This window comes from Micromys minutus (genome assembly GCF_963924665.1).
Source record: "Micromys minutus genome assembly, chromosome: 17".
NCBI classification, from domain to species: Eukaryota; Metazoa; Chordata; class Mammalia; order Rodentia; family Muridae; genus Micromys; species Micromys minutus.
This window is the reverse complement of record NC_137952.1, coordinates 54208303-54225577: the sequence shown is the minus strand read 5'-3', so window position 1 is coordinate 54225577 and position 17275 is coordinate 54208303.

Below are 17275 nucleotides of genomic sequence, written 5' to 3'. Positions count from 1 at the left end.
TCTCTGTATTTACATTTCAGATGTTATCCCCTTCCCCCAATTATATTGCTTTTCCCCCTTACATTGCCTTCATGAAGGTGCTCCCTCTCCCAACCACCCTATCCCACCTCAGCACCTTAGCATTTCCCTACACTGGGAAAACAAGTCTTTGCTGGACCAAAGGCATCTCCTACCATTGATTCCAGAAAATACTATCTTCTGCTGCATATGCCCCTGGAGCCATGGGTCTCTCCATGCAAACTCATTGGTTGGTGTTTTAGTCCCTGGGAGCTGTGGTGGGTTTGTTTGGTTGATAATGTTGTTCTTCCAATGGAGTTGCAGACCCTTTCAGCTTCTTCATTCCTTTCTCTAACTCCTTCATTGGGGTCTCCGTGTTCAGTTCCATGGTTAGTTGCAAGCATCCTCCTCTGTATCAGAATGGCTCTGGCAGAGCCTCTGAGGAGACATTCATATCAGGTTCCTGCCATTAAGCATTACTGCATCATCATTTTTTCATGGGTTTAGTGGCTGCATATGGGATGAATTCTCAGGTGAAGCAGTCTCTGGATAATCTATTCTTGAATCACTGCCTTTATTTCCTTCTGTGAGTGTTTTGTTCTCCCTTCTAAAATGGACTGAAGCATCCACATTTTGGCCTTCCTTCTTTTTGAGATTCATAAAGTCAGTGAGTTGTTTCTTGATTATTCCGAGCTTTTGGGGCTAATATCTGCTTATCAGTGAGTACATACCATGAGTGTTCTTTTGTGACTGGGTTACCTCACTCAGGATGAGAGTCTCTAATTCCATCCATTTGTATAGGAATTTCATGAAGTCATTGTTTTTAATAGCTGACTAGTACTCCACTGTGTAAATGTACCACACTTTCTGTATCCATTCCTCTGTTGAAGGACATCTGGGTTCTTTCCAGCTTCTAGCTATTATAAATAAGGGTTCTATGAACATGGTGGAACATGTGTCATTATTATATGTTGGAGCTTCTTTTTCCCAGGCATAGTGTAGGTGGGTCCTCAGGTAGTCCAATTTTTTGAGGAACCGCTGGACTGGTTTTCGCAGTGGTTGTACCAGCTTGAAATCCCACCAACAATGAAAGAGTGTTCCTTTTTCTCCACATCCTTGCCAGCATCTGCTGTTAGCTGAGTTTTTGATCTTAGCCATTATGACTTGTGTGAGGTGAAATCTCAGAGTTGTTTTGATTTCATTTCCCTAATGACTAAGGATGTTGAGCACTTCCTTAGATGCTTCTCAGCCATTCCATATTCCTCAACTTAGAACGTTTTGTTTAGCTCTGTACCTCATTTTTAATAAGATTATTCAATTCTCTAGAGTCTAACTTTTTGAGTTATTTGTATAAATTGGATACTAGCTGTCTATCAGATGTAGGCTTGCTGAAGATCTTTTCCCAATCTGTTGATTGCCAATTGGTCCTTTTGACAGTGTCCTTTGCCTTACAGAAGTTTGTATATTTCAATTAACTGACTTTTGTTGGAAATGTCTTTGCAAATATGGTTTCCTGGTCTATAGCTCATCCTTTCATTCTCTTATGTTGTCTTACACAAACAAAAAAATAAATTTTAATTAACCCATATCATCAATTAATATTCTTCTGGATCATCTTTTGTTGTCACTGTCGAACCAAAAGTAATACAGAGTATCTCTTATGTTAAATTTGGATTGTTTTCATAATTCCCTGTTGTACAGCTAGAGCTATAATATATCTTGAGTCAATTTTCATGAGATTGAAAATTTATTGTCAGTTTTTTTTGTCTCAATGTCTAGATGTTTCAGCACCATTGTTGAAAAGAATATTCTGCTGTGATGGTTTCATTATAAAAAGGAGTTAGCCACATGTATGTGGATCAACTTACCTCTTCTTTTAGTATTTTCATTGCATCAATTACATTTTTCTGGTTATTTTATAGTTTTAGACATTATGTTCTACTGAATCTGTCTTAATTATCTTTGCTTTTTAGTTTTGGAATCTTTTATTGAGACAAAATTGAGTTCAAAGATTCTGCATTCAACTATGTCAGGTGAAATAAGAAGGTCATAGAGTCTCTAAGGCAGTTTTCACATCCACTATGGTGCTTTCACTCTCTTTTATTTGCTTAGAATTTCATCTTTCTACAGCATTTCCCATCTGTTCTTGCAAACTATTTACCTATGAAAGAATTTAGCATAATAATCAAGAGCCACTTTTAGTTCTTTGATGATTTTAGTACATGTGCCATGTCTGATTTTGATGTTTGCTACCTTCAAACTTATGATTTTCTTGTTGAAAAATAAACATGGTACAGTTCTAGTATAGACCATGAGCACTGCAGAGGCAAATTGTGGGACATTGGAAGATTCTGTAGTCACATAACAAGATATCAGATTTTCAGTGAGCCAATACCTGCATGCTGGCCGCCTTAGAGTGTTTCTCTGGTTATTCTCTCTGTCTCTCTCTCTGTCTTTCTCATTGTGTCTGTCTGTGTATCAAGTTGCAGTGCTGTCCTATTTGCTGTTACCATACCCTCTCCATGTTTGTTATAGACAGTGCACTGAAAAGTTTTCTTGAAAAGGGGTCTGTGATCAATAATATATGATATCTTACCATAGTAGCTGAGACAGGAGGATTACTCTTTCAACCAAAAACTTACTTTGGTTACAGAGTGAGTTCTGTATAAATATCATTATCTAATAACATTAATAGCTATGCTGTGACTTATTTTTGATGTTTCTTTGTTTTTTTTTTAAACTGCTGTTTGTCTGTTAGCATGAATTGTGATTTTTGTTGGTGTAGAAAGGTAATATTAGGATTGGAGCACAGTGGCATAGTACTTGTGTATGAAATCCTGAGTTACCACCCCCCCCCCAGTACAATAAACAAATGAGAGCAAGCAAAGCAGCAAAATTAATTTAGTAAATTTCTTTTACTAATTTTTTGATTGAAAATTTATGTTACACTTTTCATTACACATAATTTTCGCAAAAGCTTAAAGGCCTCAACTATTTTATCTGCTTGTTAATTGAGCTCCAGGGACATAAAAGAAAGCAATAGTGAAGCAGGTAGCATCCCTATGAACCTTTTCCCCAAACAAAAAAAGGATGCCACCATAAAAATTAAAATGAATCATTTCAATGACACACATTCTTTGAAGTTTATCTGATATAGTACACTTCAGAGAAACAGCAGCACATTTTCTAGTAGCAGGGTGATTTAGAGGTTTCTCCATGAAGTATAGGACCAAGAAACAAGAGAATGGTCAGCCTAGCCTTTCCCTTAGCACTACATCTCTACAGTAAAGGAAAAAACAACTCCATTTTAAGGGAAAGAGGTATGCCTATCTATGGAATCCTGCTGCTTAGGGTCAGAGAGATGTGTGGGAAATAAATTGTTCCCTAAGCCCTCATGAGACAGGTTTCATTCTGTATGATATATTCACAGCATGAATGGGAAGATTACACTGATACCTACTCTGTGATCTCATTTTTAAAAAGGCTAAAACACCATTAAAAGATGTTCTATTTCCATGAATATTTTTTCACCATAGAAGGATCTTTGCAGCAATCTCTTTATGTATGCCAGTATAGTAAATAAAATGAGGATGGCTAACTGGACCACCACAAAAATTTATAATTTGAGGTTCAAGCTTCCCATTAATCAAAACTTTTGGGGAACTCACTTCCAGTTTAGATATTCACTTTCCTTTCATAAAAACAAACAAACAAACAAACAAACAAAACATAATTTTCTTATCTGTCTCTCTCTAACACACACACACATACACACACACACACACACACACACACACACACACAGAGAGAGAGAGAGAGAGAGAGAGAGAGAGAGAGATAAAAATAGATTCTTCTCTTAGACTATTTCTGCTTCCTTCCTTCCTTCCAGATCCATTCCCACCTCTGCTCCCATCAGAAGAGAGCAGGCCTCCAAGAGCCAACAACCAAACTGGACAAAACAAAATACACCAGAAGGCAAAAGCCCTGGAACTGAAGTAGGAGAAGACAATACTACTAAAGTGTTTGTTTGATTATGTTTTCCTGGCATTCTTTAAGGGAATTATTTATTTCCTCAAATTGTTATTTTTTACTGAATTTCTTTAAGGATTGATTCATTTCTTCTTTAAGGACCTCTGTCATTTTACTATAGATGGTGTAAATCTCTTTTTCTTCTGCTTCAATTATGTTGTGTTCTGGTCCTGCTAAGTAGGATAGCTGGGCTCTAGTTGACTCATATTGTCCTGGCTATTATTGTTTGTATTCTCATACTGGTGTCTAAGCATCTGGGTTTGGGGTGAATACAGGGTGTGTCTTTGTTAGGTTCTTGTTTTGTTCTTTGGTTTTTGTTTCTTTTTTGTAATTTCAGAGAATGTGATGGCTGTGTCCTGCCTGCTTTTATGATATGTTCACAGAGAATGCCTGCTGGTGTTGGAGGCTGGGAAGGAGGGAGGGAGGGAGAAAGGATAATTTGTGGATTCATTGGAGGTGTGCACAGTGGGGGAAGGAGGTTGCAGCTGGTGAACTATTACAGCTCTTAGGGACTAAGGATAGGCTTGGCACAGGATCTGCTAAGGAACTGAAAGAAGAGTAGAAGGTCCACAGGCAGACTACAAGGGTCTTCTGTCAGGCGTGGCCTGTCGTTAAGCAGGGGCTGTCTGCTGGAGTTGGAGATTGAGACACAGTGTTGATAAGTGAAGGGAGGCCAGGAAGGAGGGTGTAGTATGTGGGATCTAGAAGAGGCAAGAGGAAGGGAGGTTGAAGCTTTAGGGAGGAGTCTGAAAGGATTAGATCTGTTGAGGGAATAGGCAGAGCCAAGTAGTTTTGCTGCAGGAGGCAGGCTACCTGGTGTCCTGGATGTCAAGGCCTGTTGAGTTTCACTTTTCTAAATGTTGGAATTAGAATACTGCCTTCAAGACCCAGAGTGCTGCCAGTAAAAGAACTGCTCACATTAGTTTATTGGGTATCAGTTGAGGTTTAGTACTGGCAGCTCTGCTTTTCAATCTTGTTCAGCTGCTTAAGAGTAATTTATTTACTTCTGGGTGAACATGTGAACAGAAATGGGGTGAGCCCTTTCAGAAATAGCCTATAGCAACAGCTCCCTAGAAGACTCCACCTTTTTCCTTCTGAGCTGTCCTGGGGCCCACATGCATAGGACTTTGGCAATTGACTCTTCATTGTACATCTGATAATGGCAGTGACTGCACATTGATTCTGTGCATAGTTCATAAAATTAAAAGAGACAATGCATTTGAGAGCCAATTGGAAAGTGTCTGGCACAATTAAAAGATGAAGTTATAAAGTCAATGTATTCAAATTGAGTTGTATTCCCACAGAGGACATTCATTCTGATCTGGGAACTTTAAAATAACACAGCACACATAAGAGATGCCCCATGAGACTTGACATTGAAAACTGATTTGATTGTTCGTACACAGAGGCTCAATTTTTTAAAGATCTTTTTTCTTTTCTTTCTTTTTCTTATCTTTCCTTTTATTATTATTTTAAAAATATTTTTGTTCCTTTTCTTCTTTTCCTTATCAGCAAAGGAATTGAACTCAGGGCCTCACACTTGCTAGGCAGGTCCTCTACAATCTAATGAGCCAAAATGCCACAGACAGAATCTTGAAAACTTTCAGAGTTTTAACAGGAATTTATAATAAGAGGCTCTCATTACTCTCTATGATATAATTATTAGTCCCTATGATAATAGTCATTGTCAGAGTGTTTTTTTATGGCTCAGCCAGAAGGGTGCATTTGTAGTTAAGAGTGTGACAAAAGTCCAATTGTGAGAAGCAATAAGGTTAACAAGTTATCATGCAATATGGAGTCTACAATAATGCCTTGTATTCCTTATGAATAAAACATTGTTACTTGACAAGTTCACTGTATATACAATGTGAATTGAAAATATTCTTGCATATTACCCTGCTTTTATTTGATTTCCAAACCTGCAGAACAACCTCTTCTTTCCAACCAGTTCCTCTTTTACTTGATGATAGTGATGGTGATGATGATAATGATGGTGTATGAGTGTGTATGTGTGTGTGTGTGTGTGTGTGTGTGTGTGTGTGTATGTGTGTGTGTGTGTGTGTGTGTGTGTGTGTTTGATTAGGGTGCATGTATGACCATAGAAAGAGGATTATTTACTGGAGTATGGAGAAGTATACCACCAAAGAAAATGACATCCAATCACTTTGCATAAACAACTAATTGTTCCTCATAAAAGGGTAGTATTATTTATTTTAATTCTATTATCTGTGTATGAATGATTTTTTTCTCAATGTATGCCTTTCTTCCACTTGTATGCCTAGTGCTATTGAAGGCCAGAAAATGTTTTTGCATTCCCTGGAACTGGAGTTAAAGATGATGCAAGCCAAAAGGTCGTGCTGGCAATTGAACCCAGATACTCTGAATAAGCAGCCAGTACAATTAATCACTGATCTTTATCCATCTCTTTATCCCCAAGAGTATTTTTGACAATCATTAAGATTAACTTGTATTATTTGGGACTAAAAAAATAGTTAAGAAATTATTTTCTAATTAGCCGTTTTTATTTTAGTCATCTCACAATGTCTCTATAATTAAAAATACTGTGCTATACATGTAAATACAGGATTCTATCAATTAAAAATATCTACAGAACATATCATCCTAAAACAAAAGAATACACCTTCTTCTCAGCACCTCATGGCACCTTCTCAAAAATTGAGCACATAATCGGTCACAAAACAAGCCTCAATACATCTAAGATGATTGAAATACTTCCATGCATCCTCTCAGATCACCATGGTCTAAGGCTGGTCTTTAATAACAACAAAGACAACAAAAAGCCCACATACAAATGGAAACTAAATAACGCTCTATTAAACGATAGCAAGGTCAAAGAAGAAACAAAGACAAAAATTAAGGATTTTCTAGAATTCAATGAAAATGAAAACACAACATCCTCAAACCTATGGGATGCAATGAAAGCAGTACTGAGAGGAAAACTCATAGCTCTGAGTGCTTCCAAAAAGAAATTGGGGAGAGTATACATCAGCAACTTGACAGCATAGCTGAAAGTTCTAGAACAAAAAGAAGCAGATACACCCAAGAGGAATAGATGGCAAGAAGTAATCAAACTTAGGGCAGAAATAGACCAAATAGAAACAAAAAGAACCATTGAAAGAATCAACAAAACCAAAAGCTGGTTCTTTGAGAAAATCAACAAGATTGATAAACCCTTAGCCAGACTAACTAGATGGCAAAGAGAGACTATCCAAATTAACAAAATCAGAAGTGAAAGTGGAGAAATAACGACTGAAACTGAGAAAATTCAAGAAATCATCAGATTCTACTACAAAAGCCTATACTCAACAAAGCTAGAAAATCTGGAGGAAATGGTTGAAATCCTAAACAGACCCGAGATACTAAAGTTAAATCAGTGTGGAAAGCCACGATAGCATTTGCTATCACAAGATGGTGCTGACTTCCATTTCGGCAGCCTGACCCCTCCCTGTAAACAAACTGTGCACATGTGCAAGAGTGTGTCCATGCCACGTCTTTGCCCACCCTGGGGCATGCCAGTGAGATCATGAGTAAGCGACCAATTAGACGTGGACACGCAGGTTTGGGGACTATATAAGGGAGAGCTCTCAGGGCCTCATGGTCTTCCTGTTCAAGATGCAATAAACACTTTGCTGCAGAATGATCCTGGTGTTCCCTGTCCATTCTTGCTGGCAAGATGGTAGCATGGGACAAATCAGGGCCAGTTAAACCATCAAAATAATCCCATAACACCTAAAGAAATAGAGGAAGTCTTCAAAAGCCTCCCAACTTAAAAAAAAAAAAAAAAAACCCAGGTCCAGATGGGTTTAGTGCATAATTTTATCAGACATTTATTGACTACATAATACCAATACTCTCCAAACTATTCCACAAAATAGAATCAAATGAAACACTACCTAACTCATTTTTTGAGGTTACAATAACCTTCGTTCCTAAACCACACAGAGACCCTACAAGAAAAGAGACCCTCAGACCAATCTCACTTATGAACATTGTGCAAAAATACTCAACAAAATCCTTGCAAACACAATCCAAAAACACATCAAAATGATCATTCACCATTATCAAGTAGGCTTCATCTCTTGCATGCAGGGGTGGTTTAACATATAGAAATCCATCAATGTAATCCACCATATAAACAAACTCAAAGAAAAAAATCACATGGTCATCTCACTAGATGCTGAGAAAGCATTTGACAAAATTCAACACCACTTCATGTTACAAGTCTTGGAAAGAACAGGAATCCAAGGCCAATACCTAAACATAATGAAAGCAATATACAGCAAACCAACAGCCAACATCAAACTTAACAGTGGGAAACTTGAAGCAATCCCACTAAAATCAGGGACTCGACAAGGCTGCCCAATCTCTCCCTACCTATTCAACATAGTATTGGAAGCCCTGGCTGGAGCAATTAGATAGCAAAAGGAAATCAAAAGGATAAAAATTGGAAAGGAAGAAGTAAAAACATCACTATTTGCAGATGACATGATAGTGTACTTAAGCAACCCCACAAATTTCACCAGAGAACTCCTACAGCTGATAAACAACTTCAGCAAAGTGGCTGTATATAAAATCAACTCAAACAAATCAGTAGCCTTCCTATACTCAAAGGACAAACATATGGAGAAAAAAATTATGGAAAAGATACCCTTCACAATAGTTACAAAAATTATGAAATACCTTGGTGTGACTCTAACTAAGCAAGTGAAGGACCTGTATGACAAGAACTTCAAACCTCTAAAGAAGGAAATTGAAGAAGATCTCAGAAAATTGAAAGATCTCCCATGCTCATGGATTGGAAGGATCAACATTTTTTAAATGACCATCTTACCAAAAGCAATTTACAGATTCAATGCAATCCCCATCAAAATTCCAACCCAGTTCTTCATTGAGTTGGAAAGAGCAATGTGCAATTTCATTTGGCATAACAAAAGACCTAGAATAGCGAAATCCATCCTCAATAACAAGAAAACATCTGAGGGAATCACTATCCCTGACCTCAAGCTGTATTACAAGGAAATTGTGCTGAAAACTGCATGGTTCCAGTACAGAAATAGGCCCATGGATCAATGGAATAGAATAGAAGATCCAGAAATGAGCCCTCACATAGATCGTCACCTGATTTTTGACAAAGGAGCTGTAAACATTCAATGGAAAAAGAACAGCCTATTCGACAAATGGTGTTGGTCCAACTGGCACTCAGCATGCAGAAGAATGAAAATAGAACCTTTCTTATCTCCTTGTATAAAGCTCAAGTGCATGTGGATCAAAGAGCTCCACATTAAACCAGGTACACTGAAATTATTAGATGAGAAGGTTGGGAAAACCTTAGAACTCATAGGCACAGGAGAAAATTTCCTGAACAGAATACCAATAGCTTGAGCTCTAAGGTCAAAGATTGACAAATGGGACTTATTGAGATTGCAAAGTTTCTGTAAGGCTAAAGACACTATCAAGAAAACAAAATGGCAGCCAACAGAGTGGAAAAAGATATTTACTAACCCCACATCAGATAGAGGCCCAATATCCAAGGTATACAACGAACTCAAAAAGCTACACACCAGAGAATCCAACAACCCTATTTAAAAATGGGGTACAGACTTAAACAAAAAGTTCTCAATAGAGGAATATTGAATGGCTGAGAAACATCTAAGGAAGTGCTCACCATCCTTATCCATCAGGGAAATGCAAATCAAAACAATCCTGAGATTCCACCTCACACCAGTCAGATTGGCCAAGATCCAAAACTCAGATGACAGCAGATACTGTTGAGGATGAGGAGAAAGAGAAACACTTCTCTACTGTTGGGGGGCTTGTAAACTGATACAACCTCTCTGGAAATCAGTCTGGCATTCCTCAGATAATTGGACATAGTACTACCTGAAGACCCAGTTATTCCACTTCTGGGCATTTACTCCAGCGATGCTCCACATACAACAAAGATACATTCACCACTATGTTCATTGCAGCTGTATTTGTAATAGCCAGAACCTGAAAAAAAATCCAGATGTCCTTTTGTAGATGAATAGATACAAAATTCTGGTACATTTACACAATTGTGTACTACTCAGCTATCAGAAACAATGGCTTAACTAAATTCTTAAGAAAGTGGATGCATCTAGAGAATATCATCCTGAGTGAGATAACCTAGTCACAAAAGAACAGGCATAAAATGCAGTCACTGATAATAGGATACTAACCCTAGAATGCTCTGAACACCCCAGAAACAACTCACATAGTGTGCAAAGTTCAAGAAAACATATTTTAATTAAAATACAACTGTATCACACCCCCTTTCCTTTCTACAGCCCCTCCCAGTTTCTCTCCTATCTCCTCAAATTAATAATCTCTTTTCCTATATTATTGTTACCTATATACATATGTGTATGTATATGTACCCATAAATACTTAATTACAACCTTAAAAAATGTATTCGTATACTTTTATGCAAAAATGCTTAAAAATTTGTACAATTACCTTTGTTTTTTTAAAATAAAGTTTTTCAATAAGAAAAAAATATATGGTAAAAATAATTTACAGCATGACTGTTAAAGGAAAAGGATATGCCTAGCACATAAAAATATTGTTTTTTTTGACATCACAAACACACACACACACACACACATACACACACTGTGAATAAACAAGCAAAAGAAAAAGGATAAAGGGAAGGAAAAAGGGAAATCTACACTGAAAACATCATTCATTTTGTCTCCAAATAACCCCATCCTGTTGGGCACACATTCATTTAAGTTGGTTTTAGCAAATAGTAGCATTGTCTTTCTCAACTGGGTTCGCTCTATACAATGGAATCTGGCTCCTTGCTTCCTGCATGTAGTTCATTGGGTTTTTATTTGAAAGAGGAAAGAAAGGACTGCAGTCAAGAAATCTACAATTTTAGCCTCTAACACTTTTCCTGGATAGTTCTTATATATTCAGTAGATGTGAATCAGGATTATTATAGTGTCTCCAGAGTATGTTTGCTGACTTTTTCTTTTCCTGCTTTGTCTTTTCTGCATGTGCCAATTTTGAATTATAAAAGGACAAACTTCACAGCCAGTTATAAAGAACTCATTCCTGGATAGTCACCATCAAGTTTCTATAGAAAATCAAAGTCAAAGAAAGGATGAAACAACAAATATAACAATCACCTGTAGAGCTTGTTATAGGGCCCCATCTGCTGGATTTGCACTGTGTGTGTGCATGTGTGTGTATGTGTTGGGTAGATATGAGTGTTGAGTGTGTATACTACAAAGGTATCAGCTGCTATTGTTTATGGCCTTAGTTCTTGAGAAAGCATCTTTCTTACTGAACAGGAAACCTTCCACTTTGGATAAGGTTAGCTGGCTAGATAGCTCCCAGGTTCTGCCAGTCTGTCTCTCAATGCCAGATTTATAGGAATACACAGCTATAACCTGTGGTTTCATTGGCTTAAAACACCTGTCTTTCCACAGTCATTCCTTGCTTGACTCTGATCTGGGTAAGCTCAGAGGCTTGGGTAATTGCATATCATGCAAAAATTCTACATCAGCTTAGTTTTGAACTTATTTACCCAAGTCTTGAGTGCATCTTATTTCATCAAACACTTTCATCTGTTATTATTTCTGTTTGTATTTAAATGGAGTCCTGTCCTCTCAGAAAAATGTTGCTTTTAAGAAGGCTTGCCCTGTAAAGTGTTTGCAAAGATATAGTCACCTGGAGAATCCCTAATTCCCAGTGTAGTGTTCCGCTGTCTGGAATATCAGGAATATTTTTTTTTTTTTGGCAGAACATGAATGCCCTGTAGTCTTTCCCTTATTGTCATAGTGGAAGAAATAAAGACAAAGAAAGAATACTGAGCATCCTTCAGAGAGTGCTTACTGTCATGCTGGTGAGTCCTATGTTTCTGGATCAGTAAGACATTCAACATGGGAACCAAGTAGCCACTTGCCACTTCTTGACTCCAGAAAGTTTATAGGTTCTGCAAATATCTATACTTTTACTGCAGTAGTACTCAGAGGTCAATGTTAGTATTTTATTTTGTTTACTGTCGCGCGCCCCACTTCCCGCCGGCAGGAAAGGTGTGCAACAACAGGATTCTTCTGTGAACAACATTTATTGTACAACACTCTGAGCAGGGGACCCACGTGGAAGGAAAATGCACTGATTAAATATGCCTGGGAGACTCATGTCACTACCTGATTGGTGTGCCCTCCAGTAACTCATTAGCATGCCCCAAGAGCAGGCTGTGACGTCTGTGGCACATGCGCACTACGTCCATCGGCTGGACAACAGCTCTGTTTGCTGAATCATCAGCGGGAAGCCAGCACCATCTTTGGGTGCAGCACAAACGGCTCTCAACATCTCCCCCTTCTCTCTTAAATAAAACATAAAACATGGCCGATCAACCATCAGGCTCTTGTTGGACCTTTAGGGTTCAAGACCATGATCAGCAATAATTTTGGGAAAGGAACCTTCCTGCGTGCAATGGGAACGAGCCCTGCAGGGTGCAAAGGCTGCCTATGTGTAGGATACCAATTCCTGGTGCAATGCCTCAAAGGCTCAGGGTGCAAGGGCTATCCAGACACAGACCCAACACTTTTCCTTAAGCATACTAAGCCAAACAGAGGGAGAGGTGCCCATTTTGAGTACAGCGAGAGCTTGTGCTATGGCCACTTTGTCACGTTATTGTTGAGTACGGAGTTTGCACACCGTCTAGAGGAGAAACACTGTCTCTCTGCAAAAAAGCATGCCAAAAATCACTTGATAAGGCAAGAGTTCTATAATCTCTTAACCCTGCTATCTCCATGTCTAAGGGCAAGTACAGTACATCAAAGGTTTTAATGGTGTCAAACAAAGGAGGAAATAGTTTTGCATGAAGGCGAATGGGCATCGGTTGTGGAAACACTGACAGAATCTCCCAACTCGGTTCTGCTTGAATGGTCATGCAGGACAGGCTCATCAGAAGCAGGTGGAACAGCTTCTTGTTCTGGTAGCACTCGACATGTTAGACGTTCTGGGATCCAAATAGGGCTTTCTTCTCCCTGTGGAAAAACACAAATAGCTCCCCTGGATCGTATTAAAATAGGATCTGGGCCTTTCCAATTTCCAGTGAGGACATCTTTCCATTTTACTAACTCTTTAGGTGGAACAAGCCATTGTCCATGGCGCTCAGCAGCTGAATGGCCATGAGCATCCAAATTTTAAAAAATTAAGGTAAGAAGCACAGTAGAAATGGCCAGTTTGGGTGTGGGGGGCACCTCTTCAATTCCCCCTTTTTGTTTGTTTAAATAAACCTTTAGGGTGCAATGAGCATGTTCAATGATGCCTTGACCCTGAGGATTATAAGGCAATCCTGTCAGGAGTGAAACTCCCATGTGATGGCAAAATTGCTTGAATTTTGCTGAAGTATAGGCAGGACCATTATCTGTTTTAGCACTTTAGGTATGCCCCATGCACTCCACGCTTCAAGACAATGAGTAATAACATGAGAAGCCTTTTCTCCCGATAAAGGAGAAGCAAAAATGACTCTTGAACAGGTATCAATGGACACATGTAAAAGATATTGAGATAATTGTTTAGAATAATTTGCAGCTTTAGTAAAATTTTTATACTGAATACTGGTCACACATAACCCTGAGAACTTCCATTGGCAGCCTATCTGGGCAACCTGCCACAATATATCTATCTGTTTTTGAACCAGATCAATTCTCTAAGGTATTATTATAAACAGTTTTTATATTAGGAGAAAAGGTAAAGATGCCCTTAACTGCCCAACGTACTCCCCGAGATTGACAGCCAGTCTAAGGATGTAGGGCTGAATCTCTTCTTGTACAAAATGCTGACCACTTAGGTTGGGCTGGAATAAACAAATTACCCTTTGGCTGGGAAATAGGTCAGCGACCAGCAATCCAGGTGGCATCAGCTTATCCAGGTTTTTTGTATAATTAGCAGAGACTCTGTAAGTTCAGACTGACTCTGCCAACTCTTTAACTTGCTTATGTTCGAGGTGATCATCCTCGAACATGGGAAACATTTGCCTGATGGCATGGCATGTATCCGGTGAACAAAAGAACTCGCACTTCCTTTCTGGATAGATCGGAAGAGCAGAGACGGTAGCTGCTTTAAGAGCTTCCGGTTTTGCTACAGAAGTCCTCCGCCCTGGCTGAAACTGCTCCACCTCAAATTCCGATGCCTGCTCTGCTAAATCTTCCTCCTCTAAATCTTCCTCCTCAAACTCAAACAATTCATGCACTAACTCCTCTTCTGCCAGCTCTAAAGCTTTTTTCTCTTTTAGCAGATACAAAGTATCTTCTCCAGGAAACTTGTACTTCGTTTCCCGGGGCACAATCGTCTCCTCTCCCGGCAATCTTTCCCGAGGCTCTCCCGGTGGTCTTTCCGCCTTACGGTTTTTTTTCACTTTCATTTTGAAATTTGCTCCGTTTCTGACTTGTTTTGAACATGCCTCTCGGAACCTACCTGTTTTACTTTGTGTTCCTTGCGTGCTTCCTATTTCATTCCGCTCCATTTCTGACCCGCCCTCTTGGTGCTGCGTGATAACTTTCTGTCTAGCTAACTTTCACAACAGTAATGTTACAATAATTACCACAAATGCAAGCAATAATCCTTCTACTGCCTGAGAAAATTCAAGAAGGGACATGCCTCCGTTTTTGGCACACTCTCTTGGTGCCCCGTAAAATCCAAAGAGGAACATGTCTCTCGGAGCTTACCTATTTACCTTTTCGCAGTTCTGAATCCACTTCAGCAGACTGAAGGGTCCCCTTGGTGCTCCCGGGTTCCAGCACCATTTGTCGCGCATCCCATGTCCCGCTGAGAGGAATGGGGTGCAACAACAGGATTCTTCTGTGAACAACATTTATTGTACAACACTCTGAGCAGGGGACCCACGTGGAAGGAAAATGCACTGCTTAAATATGCCTGGGAGACTCATGTCACTACCTGATTGGTGTGCCCTCCAGTAACTCATTGGCATGCCCCGAGAGTGGGCTGTGACGACTGTGGCACATGCGCACTATGTCTCTTGGGCTGGGCAACAGCTCTGTTTGCTGAGTCATCGGCGGGAAGCCAACACCATGTTTGGGTGCGGCACAAACGGCTCTCAACAGTTTACAACTGATGCTAATTGAAATAAAAGTTGCAACATTTCCCTTATATAAAAATGATACATGCACCACAATGTTCATTGCAGCTCTATTTATAATAGCCAGAAGCTGGAAAGAACCCAGATGTCCTTCAGTAGATGAATAAGTACAAAAATTGTGGTGCATTTACACAATGGAGTACTACTCAGCTATCAGAAACAATGACTTAACCAAATTCCAAGAAAATGGTTGCATCTAGAGAATATCATCCTGAGTGAGATAACCCAGTCACATAAGAACAGACATAATATGCAGTCACTGATAGTGGGATGCTAACCCCAGAGGCTTGGACTGCCCCAGAAACAACTCACAAACTGTGTGAAGTTCAAGAAAATCAAACAAACAAACAAACAAGCAAAAAAACATTAGGCTCAATTTTTACAGACTAAGAAAACGTTGACTAATTCCAGGTTACATCCTGTTTTGCATGTACTTTTTGCTCATTGTAACTAATAAGATCTTAATGCAGAGTATTTAACCTTAAAAAATGCTTAAAAATTTGTACATTTATCTTTGTTTTTTTTTAAATAAAGTTCTTCAATAAAAAATTATTTTGCCAAAAAAGTTAAAAAAATAAGAAGTGCTGTTATGAATATGGGAATTCTTACACACTGCTAGTGGGGTTGTAATTAGTAAAACCATTATAGAGAACAGGTGGTATTATTTTCCTTCAAGCCAAAAATAGATCTGTCTTATGAGCTGGCTAATCTGCTTCTGCACATGTGGCAAGGGCCTTACCAGAATAAAGATTTCAGGAGACTAGTCACTGGGTGAGGAGAAAGCAGAATTTCCAAGTTGGAGGGGGGGGGAGAAAAGAGGAGAAAAGAGACTGGTGACTTTTTTTTTTTTTTTTTTTTTTTTGGTATGGAGAGAGATATTTGGCTAGAAGATGTAATGAACTAGAGGCTCCTGTTAAGCTCTGCCATGATCCTCCACTGGAGAATTAAATTTAGTATGGCTTACTAATTAGGATGTCAGTTGTTGTGCCAAGCAATTGAGTTACCTGATGGTTCTAAACTAAGATTGTGCCATGTTTTTCTTCATGAAGCAACTCAACTGAGATCCAGAGAAAGTTATGGCAGGAATTGGGATGTGTGGGGCTCACATGGCAGCAACTAGCCACTGGAACTTTGGCAAATCCGGTTAAGAGATTTTAGAGCCAAGATTCAGAGAGTCTACAGAGATGAGAACACCCTGCCAGTGCCATGTGACCTGCTGATGCCTGGCATAGTGTGGGATAGTTCCATTTGTTATTATTTAATACAGCATGCATAGACAGCCAGGGGAAATGATATAAACATGTCACAGAGACACCCACATAGCAATGTCACAATAGTTATAATTTAGTATTATCCTACATGTCTAGCAATGGGTAAATGGGTAAACAATGTGGTATCAATACATAGTGAAATATTAATTAACTGTAAAAATGTGACATCCTTCCATTTGCAACAAAATAGGCAGACCTGGAGGACCTTGGCCTTAGTGAAATAATTCACTTGCAGAAACATAAATACTACATGTTCTCTATCATTATGTATGCTGAAACAAAATTGACATTAGATAGCAACTACTGGAAGTTGGAAAAGTAGTATGGTAATGAAAGGAAGTGAAAAGTAGTAAAGGGAAGTTGGATAATTCCTGTCCAATCACAACTAGATGGTTCTAATCAGCTCCCACATTCTATAACACTAGGAAAACTATAGTTGACAAGAACACATTATATATTTCATAAGTAGAAGAGAGATGCTGAAAGGTCTCAAAACATAAAATGGTATTAAATGATGGAAATATTGGTTACCCAAACTTGATCAGGATATATTACACACTTGTATTAAAATACTAAGCTGAAACTGAGCATGGTGGTACATGTCTTTAATCCCAGCATTCTGGAGGCTTAGGCAGACAAATCTCTTAGTTTGAGACCAGCTTTGTCCTCAAAGTGTCTTCCAGCACAGTCAGGGCAACAAAGAAATATTATTTTAAAATCAGCAACAACAAAAATGGCTAAACATCAAATGGAACTTGGAAAATTCTAAGCAATAGGAGGAAAAAGGATTGAAGGAACCAGAGAGTTCAAGAACACA